At 48.9% G+C, this 20,850-nt stretch overlaps 1 protein-coding gene across 1 annotated transcript in view; it reads right to left on the bottom strand.

Moving 5' to 3' along the window:
- Positions 1-20,850, bottom strand: part of RNFT2 (ring finger protein, transmembrane 2) — a gene marked incomplete at both ends in the record, with an annotated part of 54,395 nt that overhangs the window by 8,299 nt on the left and 25,246 nt on the right. The gene's annotated exons all lie outside the window — the stretch shown is intronic.

The following is a 20,850-nucleotide window of genomic DNA, read 5'->3' as shown; positions in this document are numbered from 1 at the left end:
CCAGGGAGATGTGGCCCCTGCCCGCTGCCCTCACCCGCTGCCCACCAGCCCAGAGGCTCAAACCACTGAGGATCACGTTTCAGGGAGGGAGAAACTGGACACCTTTGAAAGAGAGTTGCAGTGTGGGTCACACTCCCTGCCCCCACCCGGGTCCTGCTCATCTCTAGAGGGTTGCCCCAGGCCTCAGGGGCATGGGTAGGGTGGACTGCAGGACACAGGGGAGGACAGGCTGAGAGGTGGGCAAAGGGGGAGACAAATTCCCCTTCACAGCTCCATCACCTCTTGCTTCCACAGAGGCAGGGGAATTTCTGGGGTCAGAAGGTGGACTGCGGATTCAGGTGGATTTGATCTCCTCTTGCTGCATGTTAGTGAGCCTCAGCTTTCTCACCTACAGAATGGGAACCACAGTTTCTACCTTGTTGGGGTACTCTGTGGATAGAAGGACAGGGTACAGACCTGGCACAGAACAGTGGTGAAGAGATTCTATCTGCCTTCCTCCCTCAGCTTTCTGTGGCCTGTGCTGTAGCACGGAGATGAAAATAGCCCTACCCTCACACGTCTAATAGTTTGTTTATATATATATATATGAAGAGCAGGTTTATTAGGGAAAGGGAAAGGGACAGGTTTTGCTAAGAGAGGCCTGAATGGTTGCAGGCGGGCAGCCTTGAGGAGAGCTATCTCTGCTGAGGGAGGTCAGTGAAGAGAAGTCCCGGCCTGGTACAGATCATGGGCAGGCAGGGAGGCTGCTGCCCTGCAGAGGGAGAGAGTTGCTGAAAGGAAGCACCTGCATAGTCACAGGTGGGCAGACAGAGTGCTGCTGCACGTCTAATAGTTAAACACACACCTGTGGATGGCTCAGCAACATCACCCTAGGTAGGGACCCAAGGGAAATGAGAACTTATGTCCATTTGCATGTAATGTTCATGTGGCTTTATTCATAATATCCCCAAACTGGAAATAGCCCAAATGCCAGCCAGGGGGAGGGTGGATAAACCACGCAGCAGGGCAGAGGAACAGACAGCTGACACGCACGACAGGATGAAACTCACCAGCACCAGGTCAAATCCAAGAAGACAGTCCTAAGAGGATGTATATTGCATAATTCTGATTTATATGAAATCCCACCTAGGAAACACTAGCTTGCAATAGAAACCCAGTGAGTGATTGCCTGGGAGGAGCAGGGGAAGAAGGACCACAAGGGACCCTCAAGAAATTTGGGGGAATGACAGAAATGTTTTATAGCATGATGGGGTGGGAGGTTGCAGGGTGTACACATGTGTCAAAACCCACTGGAATATATGCTTCTGATCGATGCATTTTATTGCATTTACACTATACCTTGTTAAAGATATAATGTACCTTTTCTATGTTTGAAACATAGAAACAAATAGCCTTATCCCAGACCCACACGCGCTGAACAATGTGAATAATCTTTGCCTGAGCAAACCTACTCTTAGGAATTTATCCTAACAAAATGATCAGGGATGTGATGTGGGTGCAGGTGTGGCCACAGGAAAGGTCCCAGAGCTTTCTTTGTAACAGTACAAACAAAAGCAAGTAATGGGGCCCTCCCTGGTCGTGCAAGGGGTTAAGCACAGTGCTGTGAGTCAATCCTGAGCCACTGCAGCACAAGTTTGATCCCCAGCCAGGGAGGTGACTTACATGGCACAGCAGACCGCTCCTGCCATGCCCACTACTCCCCTCAGCAGTGTATTTCAGTCAGTCTGCCTGTTCTGTTCCCCACTCTGTCCCATGAATCCTCTCACCCCCTGTATCTCTGGCCTGTCCTCCAGCTCTTGTATGCATAAAAATAAATCTTGAAACAAAAACAAAACCAAAGACAAGTAATGAACTAAATGTACAATGAACTAGATGTACAAAAAGAGGCTCTGATTGTGGTAGAGGTCACTAAAGGGAAGTTGCACAGGCATGAAAATATCACTGTAAAAAATAGTCTCTTGGGACCTCTCTGGTGGCGCAGGGGGTTAAAGTCTCAGTGCTATCAAGCTATTGCCAGCCACTGCAGCACGAGTTCGATTCCCGGCCAGGGAACTGACCCACATGGCGCAGCAGACCTCTCCTGCCTCACCTGCTGCTCCCCTCAGCAGTGTATTTCAGTAGATCTGCTTGTTCTGCTCCCCACTCTCTCTGGTGAATCCTCTCACCCCAACACCTCTGGCCTGCACCCCCGTATGCATAAATAAATAAAAATAAAGCTTAAAAAAAAATAGCCTCTTGACATCGAAGAAAGCCAGCACACCCCATGTTAACCACTGATCAAGGTCAACATGCCAGCAGTGCCACATTAGAGGCTGGACGCCTCCCCTCTACGGGGCACTGGACACTGCTCTGATGTCTGGTCTAAAACCGCTAACCTCCACTGAATGGGGAGAAAACAAGAGGCAAACCCTAAGTGAGGGACACTTCTGCCTCCTAACAGTTCAGCACTCTTTGCAAGTCTCAAGGTCATGAAAGACAAAGACACATCTAAGTTGCTGTCCCATGAGAGAGGGGCCTCCTTCCCAGTGACCTGTGCCCAACAAGACAGACTGACCCAGGTGTCGGTGCAGTCTCTGTCACGCCCTGCACACCACCCATCTGATGGATATGCAACCTATTATATAACCTCTTTTTCTCACTCTAATTTAAACAGATCACATGCTCAGTACAAACAAAAAATGGAAAAGGCAGAAAAGCATAAAGGAAGTGAAGATTTCTGCCTTCCGTAGCTTTCCTGCTCAGACTCAAGGGAGCATTTCCTGGAGTCCACAGATAACCCTCACCAGGATTTCTTTTCTATCTTTTCATTTGGAAATAATTTTAGATTTAAAGAAAAGTTGCTAAATAGGACAGAGAGCCCCCATCTAGCCTCCACCCAGCATCCCCTCAGCTAACATCTGCTGACACCATCATGCAATTAGCAAAGCCAGGAAATTAACACTGACACTGTGCTATTAATTGCAGCCCTTATAGATTTTTGCCAACATCCCACCACCATTATTTTTCTAGTCTAGGACTGAATACAAGACCCCACTTTGCATTTATTCTTCACGGGCCCTGCTAAGGACAGAGGGCATCCAGTCAACCACTCGCCTCAACTCCCCGACCTCTGTGACTGTGCCAGCTTCTCTGTAGTGAGGTCATCATTTCCCAGGGGACCTGCTTTCCCCCTCTAGACGCCTGTTGGAACTGTCCTCTGGAAGGAAATGCTGGTTTCCCTCTAGAGCCTGTGGGACAGTGGCTACTAGGGAGCAGAGATGTGAGGGTGGCCGCCAGGCTTGTCGTATGGTCCAATGTCATTGTGATGGATGCAGGGATGATGCTGCAGCAGCTTGGTGGATGGCTAGGGCTGCTTACCTCTGGCCATGTCCTGACAGCAGGCCCCCACTCTGCACAATACCCATGTTGCAATCTTTGTTCTCCTGAACCCCAAACCTCAGCTGCCCCAAGCTTCTTCCCTCATCGCTCTCAACTGCTCTTACCCAAGGTTTTCCCCAACTATTGCACGTTCCATCTCATTCTGGAAAAACAGCCCATTCTCTCCTGACCTCCAACCTTGCTTTGGCATGTTGTAAAATTCAGGATACCTCCAGCAAACCCTTTCAGTTCTTCCTCTCCTCCTCTCCCGTGAATCTATGCATCCATCCTTCTTCCTTCCCTCTAGCTTCCTTTCCTTCCCGGACACTCACTATATACCAAGCACAGTGCTAGGTTCTGGTGTTATTAAGATAACTAAGACTCACTCCTGTCCTCAGAAAGTTCATTACCCCATGAGGAAGACAGACACTAAACGAAAGATTCTAAGACAGTGTGTTAGAGGTAAGCATGAGGGCACCCCGTACTGAGGCATGGGGTGGGAAGTGGGATAGGGGTGGAGTAGGTAAGTCTAAGAGAAGGTATCATCTATGCTGCTCTTGTGAGCCTTGCTTCCCAAAGTGTGATCCCCAGATCACCAGCTTCACTGTCACCTGGGAACTGGTTAGAAATGCAGCAGCTCTGGCCTCAACCTGCTGAATCAGAATCTGCAATTAACAAGCCTTGCTGGGTGATGTGTATGCACATTCAAGTTTGAGAAGCACTATTTTAAGTAGGAAGCAGGATGATGAAGGAAATGGAGAGGTGGGGGATGATGAAGCCAGAAATGGAGGACAGTCCGTGGTTCTGGGTCATGTTGGTGGCAGCTTCCTGCTCTGCCTGGCCTCATAGTCAGCAAGGACTTGGTGCCCTCAGGAAAGTCCTATCCTATGTCCCCAAGTCTCTGGGGATCCCTGAATGCTGGTATCTGGCTGACCCTGGGACAGACCCTGCAGGCCCCTTATAGGCTGATCTTGCACAGCCAGCCTGGCTTGGAGGTGCAGAGGGCAGCCTCAGGAGTCTGTCAGCCTGGGGTCAGCCCCTGATCCTGGCCAGAGCCTTCCTCAAAGTCTTTAGATTCCCAGTTCTCAGGTTTCATTAACAGTGGGCTGGTCCCTGCTCCAACAAACCAGGCTTTGTTCTGGTCTATCAGTCTAGTGAGCAGGTCGAGGGGTGGCGATCTTTTTCTGTAAAGGGCCAGAGAGTAGGTGCTTTGGCTTGGCAGCTCATGCATTCTCTATCACAGATATTCCTCTCTGCTCCTGTAGCATCAAAGCAGCTCTAGCAATGGGTATGACTGCATTCCAATAAAACTTTATTCACAAAAACAAGTGTCAGGATTTATTTAGTCTGTGGCCCCTGATTGGCTGACCTCTGGTCTAGAACACCAGAACCCTGATGAGTCAAGTCCCAATGGAGACCCCAGCACATACTCAGAATTTCCAACGAGGCTCATATATCAGCTTCATGACCCTTCTTTCAATGGCTTCCCTACACTGAACTCTTCCTCTGTGGAATGAACGTTATCACCTATTCTTTGCAGAGTTCACACCTGTTCAGCTTCTGGGTCTCAGTTGTCATCTCCCTAATATGATAAGCCTTCCCCAGTCCTTAAATTATATACTCCTGTTACTCCTCTAAATCACATATCACAGGGCCTCCCTGGTGGCACAAGGGGTTAAGACGCAACCTATGAAGCTATCCTCAGCCACTGCAGCATGAGTTCGATCCCTGGCCAGGGAGCTACCCACATGGCACAGCAGACCTCTCCTGACTCACCTGCTGCTCCCTTCAGCAGTGTATTTCAGTCGCTCTGCCTGTTCTGTTCTCTACTCTGTCTCTGGTGAATCTTCTCACCGCCCCCACACCTCTGGCCTGTTCCCCAGTCTTGTATGCATAAATAAATAAATCTTTTAAAAAAATAAAGCACACATCACAGTATTTAAAAATCACTTTAGTATCCCTCTCTCCCACTGGATGGGTTCCTGGTCATGTTCCCAGCATCTAGCACATAGTCAATGCTCATTTAATAATTGGGGGTCTCTGTAGCTAAAGATACCACCCTCATTACTCATATCAACTCCTAGAGTTTGATGATGGAAAAGGAGAGTTGGATCATGGAAGAGAACTTCTCTTTAAAGCATGCACTGATGTCACAGAAAAGAAAAAGGGAATGAGGGCTGCGTGGCACCATGCTAAAGGTAGCAATTAGCTGCCAAGGGGCGGGCCACTTGGAGAAGGAGATAAAGCCACCGGGGAAAGCCGGGCATATCCCAGTGAAACCATCTCTCTCTAATTAAGCAGTTTTATAATTCCAGGTTTCCTAAGCGTGTTATTTCTGACGACCACCAAATGGAATGTGTGGTTTCTTGGGGCCAGGGAACACAGAAAGGGATGAAATTATGAGCCTCCTGGCCTCCCTGCCACCTGCGGGAAGGAGAACAGCAGCAGGGCAGCAATACTGGGGCAGGGTGCGCTCCAGGCTGGATTCTGATAAAGGGGGGGGGGAGCAATCGAGGCAGGAAGGCGGATCCTCTGTTGACTTCCTCACTGCCTGGATGGGGGGGTGGGACCAAAAGTGAAATGGGAAACAAGGAAATAACAGAGTTGACTGGGGAAGGGGGCGGTACATGAAGGAGTGGGATGCTGAGAAACAGAAGCAATGAACAGGGAAGAATGTTTGAGGAGACTGCACCAACGTGGGAAAGAGGATCTGAAGAATTATGCGGGCGGGGAAGAATGGAGGGGGGCATAATCAGAGCGCTGCTGGCAGTGTGAATGATAAAGAATGGATGGAAAGGGAAGAAAGATGTTTTCTTTGTTTTTTTTTTTTTTTTAAAGATTTATTTATTTATGCATACAAGAGCTGAGGTACAGGCCAGAGATACGGGGGGTGAGAGGATTCACCAGAGACAGAGTAGGGTGCAGAACAGGCAGACTGACTGAAACACACTGCTGAGGGGAGCAGTGGGCGAGACAGGAAAGGTCTGCTGTGCCATGTGGGTTTCTCCCTGGCGGGCTGGGGATCGAATTCGTGCTGCAGAGGCCACGGATAGCTTCATAGGTTGCGTCTTAACCCCTTGCACCACCAGGGAGTCCCCGGAAGATGTTTTCTGTGTCAAGATGGATAATGAATATGATTACACAGTAATGTGTTTATGAGTGTCACCCACACACATTTTCTCATCTGCAGGAGCAGAACAACACAGTGGCTAAGGGCATGGGGCTCCAAGATCAGATCTGTTACTCACTAAATTGGTCTATTTGGGACAATAATTTAATCTCTGAGCCTCAGTTTCCTCATCTATACATTGGGTTGGATACACATAGATAAATGCAGTGGTATGCTGGCAAAGCAGCTCTGGGAAACTAACAACAAAAAGGTCTTGATTTGTGTGATGGCCAATTTCTGTGGTGTAAATAGTCCCACCAGGTCAATTTCGAACAGACTTGCACATTTCTGGAAAATTTAACCATCGGTTCTCAAAATTAGTGTATAACGGCAGTTCCAATATACCAAGGTAACTCTGAGGATTAAGAGAATAAATGACCTAAAATACAAATACCCCAGAAAGGTTGACAAGGGTGATATGAGCTAGTAATGAAACTCATAATAATCTGGGGATGTGGACATTGTCATCATCATCTTTCTTTAGCGAGGAGAGACTCCAGGTTCCAAAGAACCAGGGGGAAATAAAATGAAGCTGCAGAGCTATTGGGGCTCCCAAGTGCAGAACTCACTTGACCTGGCAGTTCTCACTAACACCCTTGTGCTGCCACCCTCCTCTGCATGCCATGTGAGAAGCCCAAGCTGCAAGGGGAGACCCAGTGGTGAGGCTACGGGTAGAAGCAGCAAGGACCCCAGCCAAGAATGAGAACTGAGGCCCCCCATTCAGGGCCAGGGAAAGTCATTCAGCCATTTCAATGGAAGCATCAGGTCTGAGAGCAAAGAAACATCTCGGCCATTCCAGCCCCAGCAGTCTTCACATGCAGTAGAGACCCGCTGCTGCCAGAGAGCCCTGCCGGGATCCGACCAACCCAGGTATCATAACAAACAATAAAAGGCTGGTTGTTTTAAGCACCTCCCTCCCTCCCCCCTAAAAAGAGAAAGAGATAGAAAAAAAAAAAGAACTAAGGCATTTACCTAAGGCTACTAAGTTGAACTGAACTGTGTCTCCACAGAATTCATATATTGAAGCCCTAAACTCCAATGAGACGGTAATTTGGAGGTGGGGCCTTTAGGGAGTAATTAGGTGGAACCCTCCTGGACGGAATTAATGCCCCCTATGATACGAGGCATGAAAGCGCTCCCCCTCTCTTCAATCCCCTCTCTCACTCTCCCTCCACAGGGCAAGGACATATCAAGAAGACCTCCCTCTGCAAGCCAGGAAGGATGTCCTTACCAGAAACCTAATCAGCTGGCACCTTGATCATGGACCTCCAGCCTCCAGAACCGTGAGAGAATGACTGTGTGCTGCTCAAGCCTCCCTGGTCTGTGGTCCTGTTAGAGCAGTCTGGGTAGATGCATCCGCTAGCAAGTAGAGGCCCTGTGATTTGAAAGTAGGGCTTCTCTTTTCATCTATTGACTGACTTCAGATCTTGGCCGTGCACTTTCCAGCTGTGAACCTTTGGAAAGGTATGTCTTCTCCCTGAACCAACGCTCCTCAGCCAGCCTTGAGCCTTCTTTCTCTCATAACCAACATCCAATCCATCTACAAATCTGGCTAATTAAGTGACCCCTGTCTCTGTGCCCCCATAGTTTCTTCTTATCCAGAATGTGCTTTTCAAAATACAAGGCAGGGGCCTCCCCAGTGGCGCAAGGGGTTAAGACGCAACCTATGAAGCTGTCTGCAGCCTCTGCAGCAGTGTATTTCAGTCAATCTGCCTGTTCTGTTCCCCACTCTGTCTCTGGTGAATCCTCTCACCCCCCACATTTCTGGCCTGTACCCCAGCTCTTGTATGCATAAATATATAAATCTTTAAAAAAAATCTAAATAAAATACAAGGCAGGTGAAATAATCCCTGGCTCAAGCTTGCCAACAATGTCCGCTGTCTTGGCCAGAGTGACATCTGAATCCTTTGCATATCCTCCAGATCCTCCAAGCTCTGGTCCCTGCCCAAATGGCTGATGGGGCCAGTTTGTCAAAACACAGTCCTACCTCAGGACCTTTGCACTTGCTCTTCCCCCTCCCTGGACCATCCCTCCTCCTGATATCTGCAGCTGACTTTTTCTTTTCTCCTGGGAGGCAGCACAAATGTCACCTTATCAGGATCATGTAATAAATTAGTACTTCACGCCCTCCCTGCTTGTCCCTGGCATTCCCCTAGTCTTCTGCTTCCATTTTCTTTATTGTACTCACTCCCTAAACAAAGCCTTTATTTTTTTGTTATGAGAATACAGGTTACCAAAAAGCAGGGGCTTGCTTCTGTCTGTAGAACTTAGAACAGTGCATGGCACCAAAAAAGGGAGCTCAAATGTATCTGTTGAGTGGATAAGTAGGTCTCCTGGTCCTCACTTATAAACTGAAGGTAATATGTCACTCAAAGGGCTATGGAAGCAAATATATATAGGGAGGGTTTAGTACTTGCCTGGCATTGTTCTAAGTACTTTATTTTGATTCATTTAATCCTCACAACAACCTAGAGTCAGGAACTATCCTTCTCATCTTATAGAAGAATAACCTTGGTACAGAGAAGTTAAGTCATTTGCTTAAGGTCACACAGCCGGTAGGTGGCAGAGACAGAATTTGAACCCAGGGATTATCTGGCTCTGCAGGCCACTTTATAAATCATCTCTGGTCAGGAAAATAAATGATACCTGTAAAGAGCTCAAAACAAGACATGACAGGCTGTAATGCTACATGTTGGCTATTACTGCAACTATTACTGGCTGCCAGCTAAAATATGCTCACTTGGGCAAATACTGGCAGCCAGTAGTATATCAGTCCCTTCCCATGGTGTCTCTGACTTGTCTTTGCACCAAACTTTGCACCAAAGTTTTGGGAGGTACTGATGTGGCACTGGCTGCTGATACTTGCCAGCAATTCTATGGCTGAATTGGTAGATTAGCACTCTGAGGTCTGTGTCCTAAAGCCAGCCTCAAGGCCACAAGGAGAGTGATAGTTCTCCTAGAAAATTCTGCAGAGAACACATCTGATCATTACAGATGTCTGCTTATAACTCTCCGTGACACACTGCCCTCAGGACAAAGCTAGGCTGCTTACCAAGCCCTGTCCAACTCTCCCTGCCTGTGTGGGCTGCCAATCGCCTCTGCTCGCCTGCCTTGCTGCTCCTGCCTGAGCACAGAGTGCCTTCTCAAACTATCCTGCTCTAGGGGGAACATGTAACTTTGCTAGTCCTACTATTCACGAGCATTCAACAAAGTCAGTGCTTCTCAAAGTATGGCTGGGGACCTGAAGATCCTTGTAGGATGCATGTGAAGTCAAAACTAGCTTTATGGAGAGAGGGGAAGGGTGAAATGGATGAATGAGATCAAGAGACATCAACTTCTAGTTATAAATTAAGTCATGGGGACGTGTGCACAGCGCAGGGATCCAAGTCAGTGATATCGTATTGCCAAGTGTGAAAAGGGCCAGGTAAAGACCATCAAGAGCACTCCAGTGGGGATGTGGTCGAGTTGCACATAAATGTCGAATCTCTATGTTAATACACCCAGATCTAAGACAATGTTGTATCGCAATTAACAAAGAGCTATTTTCATAGTAACTCCAAGTCTCATCTAGCACTTTTCCTCCCTACAAGAGCACAGTGGAGTTCTTCCTAAGGCTACCTGACAGGTGAGCCCATATGGAATGCAGATGTCTTCTATTTAGTCAGATATGCAAGAAGTCTCTGAAAGTGTTTTTCCAAGGCCTCTTGTCTCAGTAATTAAAAAAATACTCGTCTGATTAAAATATGTTCTTTACATTAACATGTATTGGATTACTATTTTACATTAAGTAATAAGTCACGTAAAAGGCTCTCAGTTTTCACTTCTATTACATTCCCTATAGACAGCTGTTATCAGGAGACCCTTGGGGGCTTTGATCCTTTTTATAAGTATTAAGCAGTCTCTGCCTACATGTGAGAGCACCTGAGAAGCACCTGGACCAAGTGTGCAATGATTTCGATAACCGTGAAGGTGAATACGATGGCCATTTTGTGCTTTCTCTGCCTAGGCCCTGTGCTTCAGGATTGCAGGTAGCCATGTCCTGTTCACCATCTTTCCTCTATGCTTACTTGGGGTGTCCCCAGTTGCTAGCTGCAACCCCTCTTCCTTTCTTCCCTTCTTCCTTCATATCAGAGTCCTCAATTTTTTTTAGCTGGGTATGAAACTATCTTGAACTAAGACTACATTGCTCCCATTCCACCCACACCTAGGTGCCACTTTAGTGACAGTAAGTATAGTATAACTGTCCTGTGGCAACTTCAGAAGATCTTTCGCTTTATCTTCCCTCACCTCCTTCATCCAGTTGTCTGGAACCTGGATGTGATTGCTGGTACTACAGCCACCATCTTGGACCATGAGGCGGAGTCCCATGCCCTCCAATTAGTGAGGCAGTGAATTGGAAGGTGTCATGTTATCACATTTAGATTGATTACCTCTGAACTTTACATGGAAAGTAAGCTTTTTTTCCGAATTTAAACCACTATTATTTGGAGGTCTTTGCTGTTACTGGCTTATTTCAATTCTAATTAATACAAAGGATATGGTATCCAGTAAATAAGCAACAAGGGTTTGCTGAATGGGTGAATGGATGGATGAATGAGGGGCATAGCCCCTCATTCATTTTGCCCCTTGTGGGGCCAAGCCTGCAGATTTCCATTGGTGTGGTTCATAGAAAACCTTGATGCTGAAGGTGCTAGGAAAAGAGGGTTGGCACCTGAGGTGGGGTTTATAAAATGATGACGCTAGGAGAGAGGAAGGAGAGTTGTTCAGTCTCTGTTGGGTCAACCACACGGGGGGAAAACATACAGTGCAGGAGGAAGGAGGGGCTGTGGCCCTGGGTGTGAGTCTCTCTTCTGCCTCTTCCAAGCTGGTAAGACCCTGGAGACTGAGCAAGACAATGCTGAAGAGCCTGGATTCTGGGTTCAGATGACTTGGGTTTGAATTCTGACTCTGTCTTTTAACTTAGCAATCTGGAGCATGTTTCTTTATTCCTCTATGCCTCAGTTTTCTCACTGTGCTCATGGGGCTAATGATAGTCCCTACCTCCTAGGGTTGTTGGGAGGATAAATGAGCTAATGCATGTACAGCGCTGAGTTCAGTGCCTGCCACATGGTAAGTACTCAGTAAGTGTTGCTGCAGTCCCTGTTAGCAATCTGGCAAGTATAAAACATCTTTCAGACAAAATGAATTAAGCCTGATTAAACAGGATGGCAGTGGACCAGGAAGGCAGAATGCAATAGAATTGATTTTTACATGTAGCTATTTAGAATGTAAAATTGTTAGAGGTGTGGAGTTTGAAGTCAGATTGTGTGTGAATGGTTCCTGGCTGTGTGGCCTGGGGTAAGTTGTTGTCCCTCTCTGAGCCTCAGTGTTCTGTATGATGGGGTGTTAACCGTGATCTGACATTCTGGGCCTCCACGCACTATTACAGAACTACTGTATAAGAGTTTGTATTGTAGTGTCTCTTTTAGTTGCCAGTGATGGAAAGTTAACTTGAAGTAGGTTGCACACAGAATGAGATATACTGAGTCACAAAACTGGGAAAGCAGGGGTGGTTCCAGCTTCAAGTATAGCTGGATCCAGGAGCTCAAACAATGTTGTCAACCGTGTTCATCTTTCTGCTTCTCTTCCTCCCTCTTTCCCATCTCTCAGCTCAGGCTGTCTCTGCATCCTGTGTAAGCTTGTTCTCTCCATCCAAGGAGAGCTCTCTCCAGAAGACAATCATGATGATGGTGATGACCTATCTCTTATATGTGCTCGGCACCACTCTGAAGCACACCACTTTGAGACAGGTGCCATTAATACCACCATTTTGCAGATGAGGAAACTAAGGCACAGGCACAGGCGCCTGCCCCAGGTGACACAAGCTAGAAAGTGCTATATTCACCTAAACCTGGTAGGAAACATGGTCCCTGGCATCTCTAAGCCAACACTCCTACAGGTCGAACTCCAACATAAAGACCCAGTAAACCCCTTGAAATGTGGCTAAATACGAATTGAGTTACTCAGTATATAAAATTTTATATATTTTGAGTTACTCAAAATACAAACACAGGGAATTTCAAAGTTTTAGAAAAACAGAAAGGTAACATAGCTCGTTAAATATTTTAAGATCGATTACATATCAATCTTAGGACATACTTGCATAAGAAATATATTATTAGAACTAGTGTCACTTTTTTTTTTTTCACTTGTTTAACGTGACTAGAAAAATTTAAATCGCCTTGTGGCTCGCGTTCTATTTCTATTGAAGAGCTCTGCTGACATCTTCATGCATATGGGCACATAATTTACATACGGCTATATACATATGTAAAGGCTCATCGAGGCTGTAGACTTATAATTAGAGCACTTTACAGTGTTTTTGTTAGAGCTCAATACTAGAGAAAGGATGGCTTGATGACAGCGCCGCAGGTAGGGGGCGTGGCCAGAGGGGCGTGGCCAGAGGCCGCGGCCGCGCGTTGCCAGGCAACGGGCTCTGCCGGTGGCGTCACCGGCCACGGCGGCCATTAATCCCCCTCCCGCGGCGGCGAGCGGGCGGGCCCGACCGCCTGCCTCCTCCTCCCCGGGGCCGGATGAGATCACCGCGGCGGGCGGCCGGCTGTCCCCGCGCTCCCAACAAATCGACTCCTCAGCGAGCGCCGGCATCTCATGATCTCATGGCCCCGCGGGAGGGCGCCGGCCGATGAGGTCACAGCCCCGCGCCCCGGCCGCCGCGTCTAGGTGCCGCGGGCTCCAGGTCGGGGTCCCGGGGCGCGCCGCGCTGGTACCAAATTCGGAGCCTGCAGCTCTTCGGCCTCCGCGGACAAAGGAGGTGGCTGTTTGCGAGGGCCAAGCCTTTTCCATTCTTGGACGGGTCTCCACCCCACCCCACCCCCGTTATTTGAACATTTCACCCCTAAGGCCAGGTGTCCAGCGGGGTGTGACCCTGGAGCGGTTAGAGGCGCCGAGCGCACGCGATTCCACAGTCGCATGGTGGAAGGAAATTATATTCTTAGCCTGGTCTCAGACTAGGTGACTGAGGCTCAGAGGACTAAGGGACCCGCCCCCACGTTGGCCAGCATAAGGCGGAGCAAAGGATTTGGACGCCTTTCTCCTAGATGCACCCAAAACCTCTGCCTCTTTGTCCCAGTTCCTCCCTCCTCTGATGGGAACACTGGGTGCCCACGACGTGCCGGGCACTTTATATTAAAAGTAGCACCGTTCCACATGACACCCAGTGGAGAGGTGCTAGATGGACTAGTTGGCAGATGAGAACAGGAGACAGGTAAAATGACTTACTGCAGTGCTGCGATTTGATTCTACAGCACAGTCTATTACTGGACACCATTGCCCAGAAGATGCAGCTTTCCTTGAGAGTGGAAACATGTCCTCTCTCCCTCCCCCAGGGCCAACCATCAAGCACTCAGGGGGATCAGTGAGCCCCTCTTGGAGAGCTCTCCAACCAACTCACTGCTAGAGCAAGTTCTCCATCATTGACTGCTCAGTAGCACAGGTCCTCAGCAAATCTCCAGCAAAATACACTGCCAAGGAGGAAGGGAAATGACATTTACCAAGTGGCTGTGCTGAGCTGTACACTGAGTCAGGGCCTCTTACCAAGGGCAAAGCTGTGAGGGGGTAATTTCTGGCACTGAAAATCAGAAAACTGAATTTAACCAAAGTCAGATGGCAAGGAAGTACAAATTTCAACTCAAATATCATTTCCACAGAGCAAGTTGCCCTTCCCATGTCCCTAAATGAATCCGCCATAAGTTGTTTTATTTTCTTCCTAAGATTGTAATTTATCTGTTTAATGGTAATCTCCCCAACTAGATGAAGGCAGGGATCCTGTCTGTTTCATTCTCCACTGCATCCCCACTCCTATGCGGTGCACATCATACAGTGGACACTCAATAAGGACTTTTGGAGTAAATGCAAAGAGTCAGTGGCTCAGGCTGGTGGGCAGTGCTGATATTCAAACCCAGGTCTTTCTTAGTATGAAGCTTGGGCTTATTCCATGCTTCCTAGGAAGTTCAAGCCTCCTGGTATGTGTACTTTGTGTGTAGCTCCTCTGGAGCTAACTTAGAGCCTGTTAATTCTAAGTTTGATACAACACCAACAAGCTTGATGTTCCTTGCTTGCTAAGAGAAAAGGCAGGAGGAGGAGCTTAGTAGGAAGTTAGGTATAGTTAGCATATAATTTCCTTCCACCATGTGACAGAAGGGAAGAAATTAATGTTTATGCCTTTTTTGGTCAGACAAAAATTACAAAAAAGCAGAAACAAGGAAAATGAGGAAAGGGTATTCACAAAACCCCATGGCTTCTTATTGACTGGGGAGGTGGGGGTGGAGATGGAACCCAGAGGCATGCACAGGGACTTTTTAAGGCATTATTAATGTTTTAATTTTAAAGCTGGATACGAGAGTGTTTGTTTTTATTATTACTAACATCTTACATATATTAGTAAAAACCAGGCCACAAGCAGAGAACTTGCTTGCCTACTTTTAAAACTGATTAATGATGCCAGGGGCAAATTAACCCTCAATTTGTAGAAGGAGGAAACTGAAGCTCAGTTTTAGAGAAGTTTATCATTTTGCTTACGATCACAGAGCTAACAAGTGGCAGAGGTGGGATTTGAGTCCTGGCCTATTGGATGTCAGCACAGGTGCTCTTACACGCCACCATATCTGGCTTCTTCGGAATTGCACAGTCATTATCAAAGACCAGAGCTGGTGAAAACACCTGTCACCTTCTCCCACCTACCCCCAGTTTCCTACAAAGGTCCCCTTCTGCTCTTCTGCCTTTTATGCCCAGGCTGAGCAGAAGGCCTGCAAACATGCCAAGGGTTGGGATGGGTCTCTGGTGTTGTGGCCCTGGGGGCCAGTTGACAGAGTCCTCCGGGCTGGGCTTAGGCCCCATTGGAATTGCTGGGCTGCAAGTCTGCCCCTCAACAGCAGCAGTCGGGTGCCCTATTTCATTGGCTGTGGTTCCCTTGATTTAAGAGCCTTGGCCCCATGAACAGGAAGGTCCTAGGTCACGTGTCCCAGCAACATGCACACTAGGAGCTTCCTGACAAACAGGGCCCTGCTCCCCGGGACCCAGGAGAGGCCTAATTATAAGGTGTTGATGATTAAGCCCAAAGTGGCCTGGGACTCTGTTAGCTGCAGAAAGGCGGCCTCTTCCCTCTGTCCCAGTCCCAAGAGGGTGGATGTGCTTCTCTGTCCCCATGTCAGCTATACTCTTAGAAACAAACGCTCTGGGCTGTAGGTATCCAAGCCTGTCTGCCTCCTAAAGCACTGAGGGGTTAGATACAAGGAGAAAGGGTGGCAGAGGTGGGCAGAAAGTGCTTTTTTCCTTGCAGTCTAGAGTCCATGACTTGGACTAGACAAAAAATGAAAATGCAGGTTCTCTTGTTAAAAAGTTATTTAGAATTTCAACATGGCACTAGCAGAAGAGCATTAAATCAAGTATGAGACCTCCTGAACAGGTTATATGCCCGTGATGCTGGCCCTGTTGCCTGCCTCCCTCCCATTTTGCTCCAGTCACACTAATTTGTTGTTCCCTAAACTTGCCAAGCCTGCATCCACCTCAGGGCCTTTGTATGTGCTCATTTCTTTGTCTGGAATATTCTTCCCCAGATAGCTGCATAGCGTACTCCATTGCTTCTTTCAAGTCTTTGCATGAATGTCACCTCAGCAAGACCTTCCCTGACTACCCTATCTAAAAGAGCAGCACCCACCACATCATTTCAGTATCTTGTTTACATAACTCCCTTGAAAGCAGATACCGCATATTATTCATTGCATTCCCTAGGACCTAGTACAGGGTCTGGCATGGAGTACATAGTAAAAAAATTATATTTGTTGAATGAATGGTTGGCTGGCTAGATGTAAAGAGACCAGGATGGTGCCTGGCAGGTAGTATGTGCACCGTGATTGGCTTTTGCAATATGCACTGACAATATTATCATGATTTACAACCAGAGAATGACAGGGGGATGGGTGGTATCATATTTCCCAAGCCCTGCTTTCCTCTGCTTACCTTGGTTTTTTGCTAAGTGATAAATCATGGCTACCACTTATTGAGCTGCAGTGATTGGAAGGCTTCATTCAGAGGCATATGAATGTGTTTAAGCCTCACATGGGTATTACTACCCCCATTTTACAGATGTGAATACCGAGGCTTAAGGAAGTCTATTGATTCACCCAAGATCCACAGCTAGTAAGTGGAGCAGCTGAGATGGAGCCTTGTAGGGTATGTGAATTAATCAGGCTTTTTACACCATTAGCCACTGTGGCTATCACCTCAGGCCTGGATTGTGTTAATGCAGAAGGTGCTTAGGAGCATGTGTAAGTATACAACCTTAGCCTAGAGGCCAGGTCTGTAAGGGTGGCTTCACTCAGAGATGGAGAACGGCTATGGGAGGATCAGCGGCATGACTACAGAAGAGGTGAGACCACAAGAGAACACCAGAGAGCCCAGAGAAAGGGTAAAGATTCATGGGGGGCACAGTTGCCTGCCTGCCTCCCAGCCCCACCCTTGCCTGCCAGGTCCATGCCTGCCTCCTTGCATGCCAGCCTCCCTGCCTGGTGTGCCTGTGTACCTGGTTCCCAGCCCCACCCTTGCCTGCCAGACCCATGCCTGCCTCCTTGCATGCCAGCCTCCCTGCCTGGTGTGCCTGTGTACCTGGTTCCCTGAGAGAGCATTAAAGCCTGAAAAAGCTACTGAGAGCTCTGGGACTCTCCTTTATCCGTCTGTCTGAATTGACAGTGAACCTGCTCTGTGTCTGCAAGCACAACAAGCCTGCTTGTTTCACTCCAAGTCCAGTAGTTCCTCTCAAACGACTGCTTATGGCTGCTTCAGAGAAAGAGGCCTCTGCAACACTCTCAGCTAATTACCTGTGTGACTTGAATGCCTGTCATTGCCATGCAAGAGTGCAAGGGATAAAAATGAAACACAGGGGAGGCCTGGCCCCTTTCTCACCAACTTGAAGTCTGGTGGGGTAGAAAAGTCAGCAAGCACATCATCTGATGCACCAAAACAGGAGGGGGCCGGGGGCCACAGGAACACACCAGTGAGTTGCCCAACCCCATCTGGGCTCAGGGTTAGGTCGAGGCTTCCCAGGGGAAGTGACATGTAAACAGAGACCTGAGGGCGATTAGTGGCCAGCCAGATGGGTCTGGGGGGCCAGGGAGACAGTTCTCAGCAGAGGGAACAGCCCACTGCAAAGGCCTGGAGGTGACAGAATAAGAGCACCACTGTAGGATGGGGGCACCAGAGAAACCGAAAACATCTGGCAAGTGATGGATGGGATGTCAGGCTAGAAAGAGAGGCCCGGGCCAGGCAGGTGTTCAGAAGACTCCCTGGCCTCCCAAACAGCTTCAAAATTACAGACCATGTGCTGAAACCCCAGGGATCATGGTTTCCTCTTGTAAAAACAGGAATAGCCTTGGACATAGAAGTCTGGCTGCAGGGAGCCCACTGCTTTGCCTAGTGAGGGGGCAAGTCTGCTTCGGTTACACCAAGCCCCAGAGGACTGCAGCTATCCAAGGAAGCCCGCAGGGGGACAGGGAACACGCCTGCCAGTCTGGGCATCACCATCCCATCTTCTGCTGCTGTCACTCAGCCTGTATTTATGGGCGAGGGATGGGCACAATGTGTCAGGGACCCCCATGAATAAAAATACAGCAGGGCATAAGTCTGTGTGGCAGGGGTCTGCTGCCCTGTTCTGTTCCTGTTCTCTGGTCCCTGTCTCCTCCTGTCCTCTCCATCAGCCCGTTGAAAGCAGGAAGGGATTTACCCCAACAGCAAAGATTCTACAGGCACTGCCCTGCCTTCTATGACCTCATTCACTCCTCACTGGGCTTCTCCTGGAGGTGGATGGTATTGTCTAGAAGAGCCAAACAGGTGAGGCCATGGAAGTTTGAAGCCAGGAACTCACTTATACAGCTAGTAGCAAAGCCAGGCTCTCATGCAGGCAGCTCAGAGCCCCAGCCCATGGCTGGGGGCATGCAGTTAATTAGAAATTTAACATTTTTTCCTCTGTTGGCTCATTCAAGGTCTGACTTTAGCACTTCTGTGGCTCAAGGAGAACAGCCAGAGGTCTGGCGGGTGAGTGGGAGATTTGAGTGGGAGGTTTGAGGTGAACAGGCTCTTAGCAGCTAAGCAACAAGGCTTGATTATTACGTCCAACCTCTGACCTCCGACCTCCAGCAGCATCCTGCCCCAGAGGGTCGAAGGGGAGAGCGCACACAAAAAGAAATGACATGGGCCACACGGAGCATCTGACTACGTGTCAGGAATAGCTGGAAGCCCCTCCACCTGTACTGTCCCCATTTACTTTTTTAGCTCACCTCAAATCTCCACTAAAAGCCTGAGGTAAGCCACACTATCCTTTTTTTTAAAGATGAGGAAATCAAGGCCCAGAGTGGGGACGTGACTGGCCAGCGGCAATACTGATGGAATCACAGGAACTGGGGTCCACCTGCCTCCAGAGCGCAAGTGCTTTCCCTCGACCCTGGAACCTTTTGCATAAACTGCAAGTTGAGAAATGTAATCACTGGGCTCCCTTGGGCCAGATCTCGGCTCTAAACCCCACCTGCCCTCCAGGGAAGGAAAACATCTGGGGGAAACAGCAAATCAGGCAGCCCCACCCACAGCCTGGAAGCAAACAAGAGAACACCTGCGGAGCAGCGGCACCCCCACCCCAACTCCAGGGGATGAGGTGGACACTGGAGTCCACCTCAGGGAGCCCGACTGCCTCCCTAATCATTTAGCTGGAGAAGAGCAAATTAATCACCATTTAACTGGTTAATTAATCCCTGCAGCACCCAGAGTAGGGGTTGTGGCCACATACCACGATGTGGCTTGGAAGGTGGGGGAGGTGGGCCCGAGGGCCAGGGCCAGGGCCTTCCTGCCTTGCCCTGTATGCAGATGCCCACCAACCATTTACTATTCACTTGAGGGCGGCTGCACCTACTAGATGTCACTGTGCCTGAGCATGTGTGAGACAGTGTCACCCCTGTCCTGACGGAGCAGAGTCCAGCGTGTGTGTGGGGGTGTGTGCAGATCTTTAACAGTGAGCTGAAAAATAACACGCTAAGTTGTTTCCCATTTCTGTGTGGTGCGATGGCTCCCCAGCCCTGAAAGGCCCTTTTGACTTGGTTTTGCCTAGTAGCCCCCATGCCAAGTAGGGGGCTTGGCACTGTGTTGATGTTCAAAAAATTATCTGCAGAATGAACCCACGGGAGGACAAATGATATGATCTGGAACCAGTAGCTTTTGGGCTTGGGTTTCCTCATCTAGATTAAGAAGGTCTTTCTGGGTCTACCAGTGTGGGATCAAGAGGGTAGGCACGTCGCCCAGGCTCTGAGGGATTGGTGGGACCTTGGGAATGTCCAAACTGGTCACTGGCCACATTGGTTTGGACCTTATCAAAGTCATAAGCAGGTTAATACCTCACGGACCCCTCCAGCTTCTGCCAATGGGGCCGGTGTACATATGAAAGTTCTTTTAACCTGCAAGAAACTGACACGGGCCTCCCTAAGCCAAAAGGGACTCAGGCCTTGGGACCCCAAGCCACCTAGAAGTCCAAGTGCAAATACCCCCTTCTCCTGATGGGCACTTCTGTGACTTTCATACACACGAGTTACCCAGTACCTTGTTAAAATGCAGACTGATGAGCGCTGCACACCCAGGTGCTGAATGAACGAATGCACCAGCTCCTGTGCTCCCCTGTTCCTGGGAGAGGGCACTGCATGGACCCTGCCTGGGTCAGGTGCCTGCCCGGGATTCTCAGCCACTGGCAGGGGAGTAGGGGCACTAGGAACAGTCCTGGCCCCCGCTCCCTATTCCTGTGTGTCCATTTATTCCCAGAGAAGGGAGGGCCTTGGGTTGGGGTGGCCACCCTAAGAGGGGTTGATGGCAGCTGAGGCAGAACCCGGCAGCTCCCTCCACAGTGACCATCTGAGCTGGTGAAAGATATCATCTTTCAACCTGGGATGTGATTTCCTAAGGCCCAGTGCTGGGGGGTGGGGAGTGGGGGTGGCAGGAGAGTTTAAATAGCAGCTGTGTTCCTAATTTCCCCAGGAGGAGGCCTGGCCGCCCCTCCTCCGCGCTGAGTGTTTGCCATTAAAAACAAACAGTATCATTTGGTTCAATATAAAATGAATTAAAGGAAATTAAACTGCGGGGGCCATGTGGTGAGCCCCGTCCTCCATTGTCTGAAGCCGTTTTTCATCTTTCCCAGTGGGGAACAACAGCTTGGGGGGTGTGGAGCCCAGCAGGACTAGAGAAATAAATACCTAGCGCAAAAGGCCCCTCCACAGGCTGGTGGAAGCTAGGGTTTG

Source organism: Talpa europaea, assembly GCF_964194135.1.
Source record: "Talpa europaea genome assembly, chromosome: 14".
Lineage (NCBI taxonomy): Eukaryota > Metazoa > Chordata > Mammalia > Eulipotyphla > Talpidae > Talpa > Talpa europaea.
Note: the sequence above shows the minus strand (reverse complement) of the source record. Positions and strands in the feature narration are given on the sequence as shown.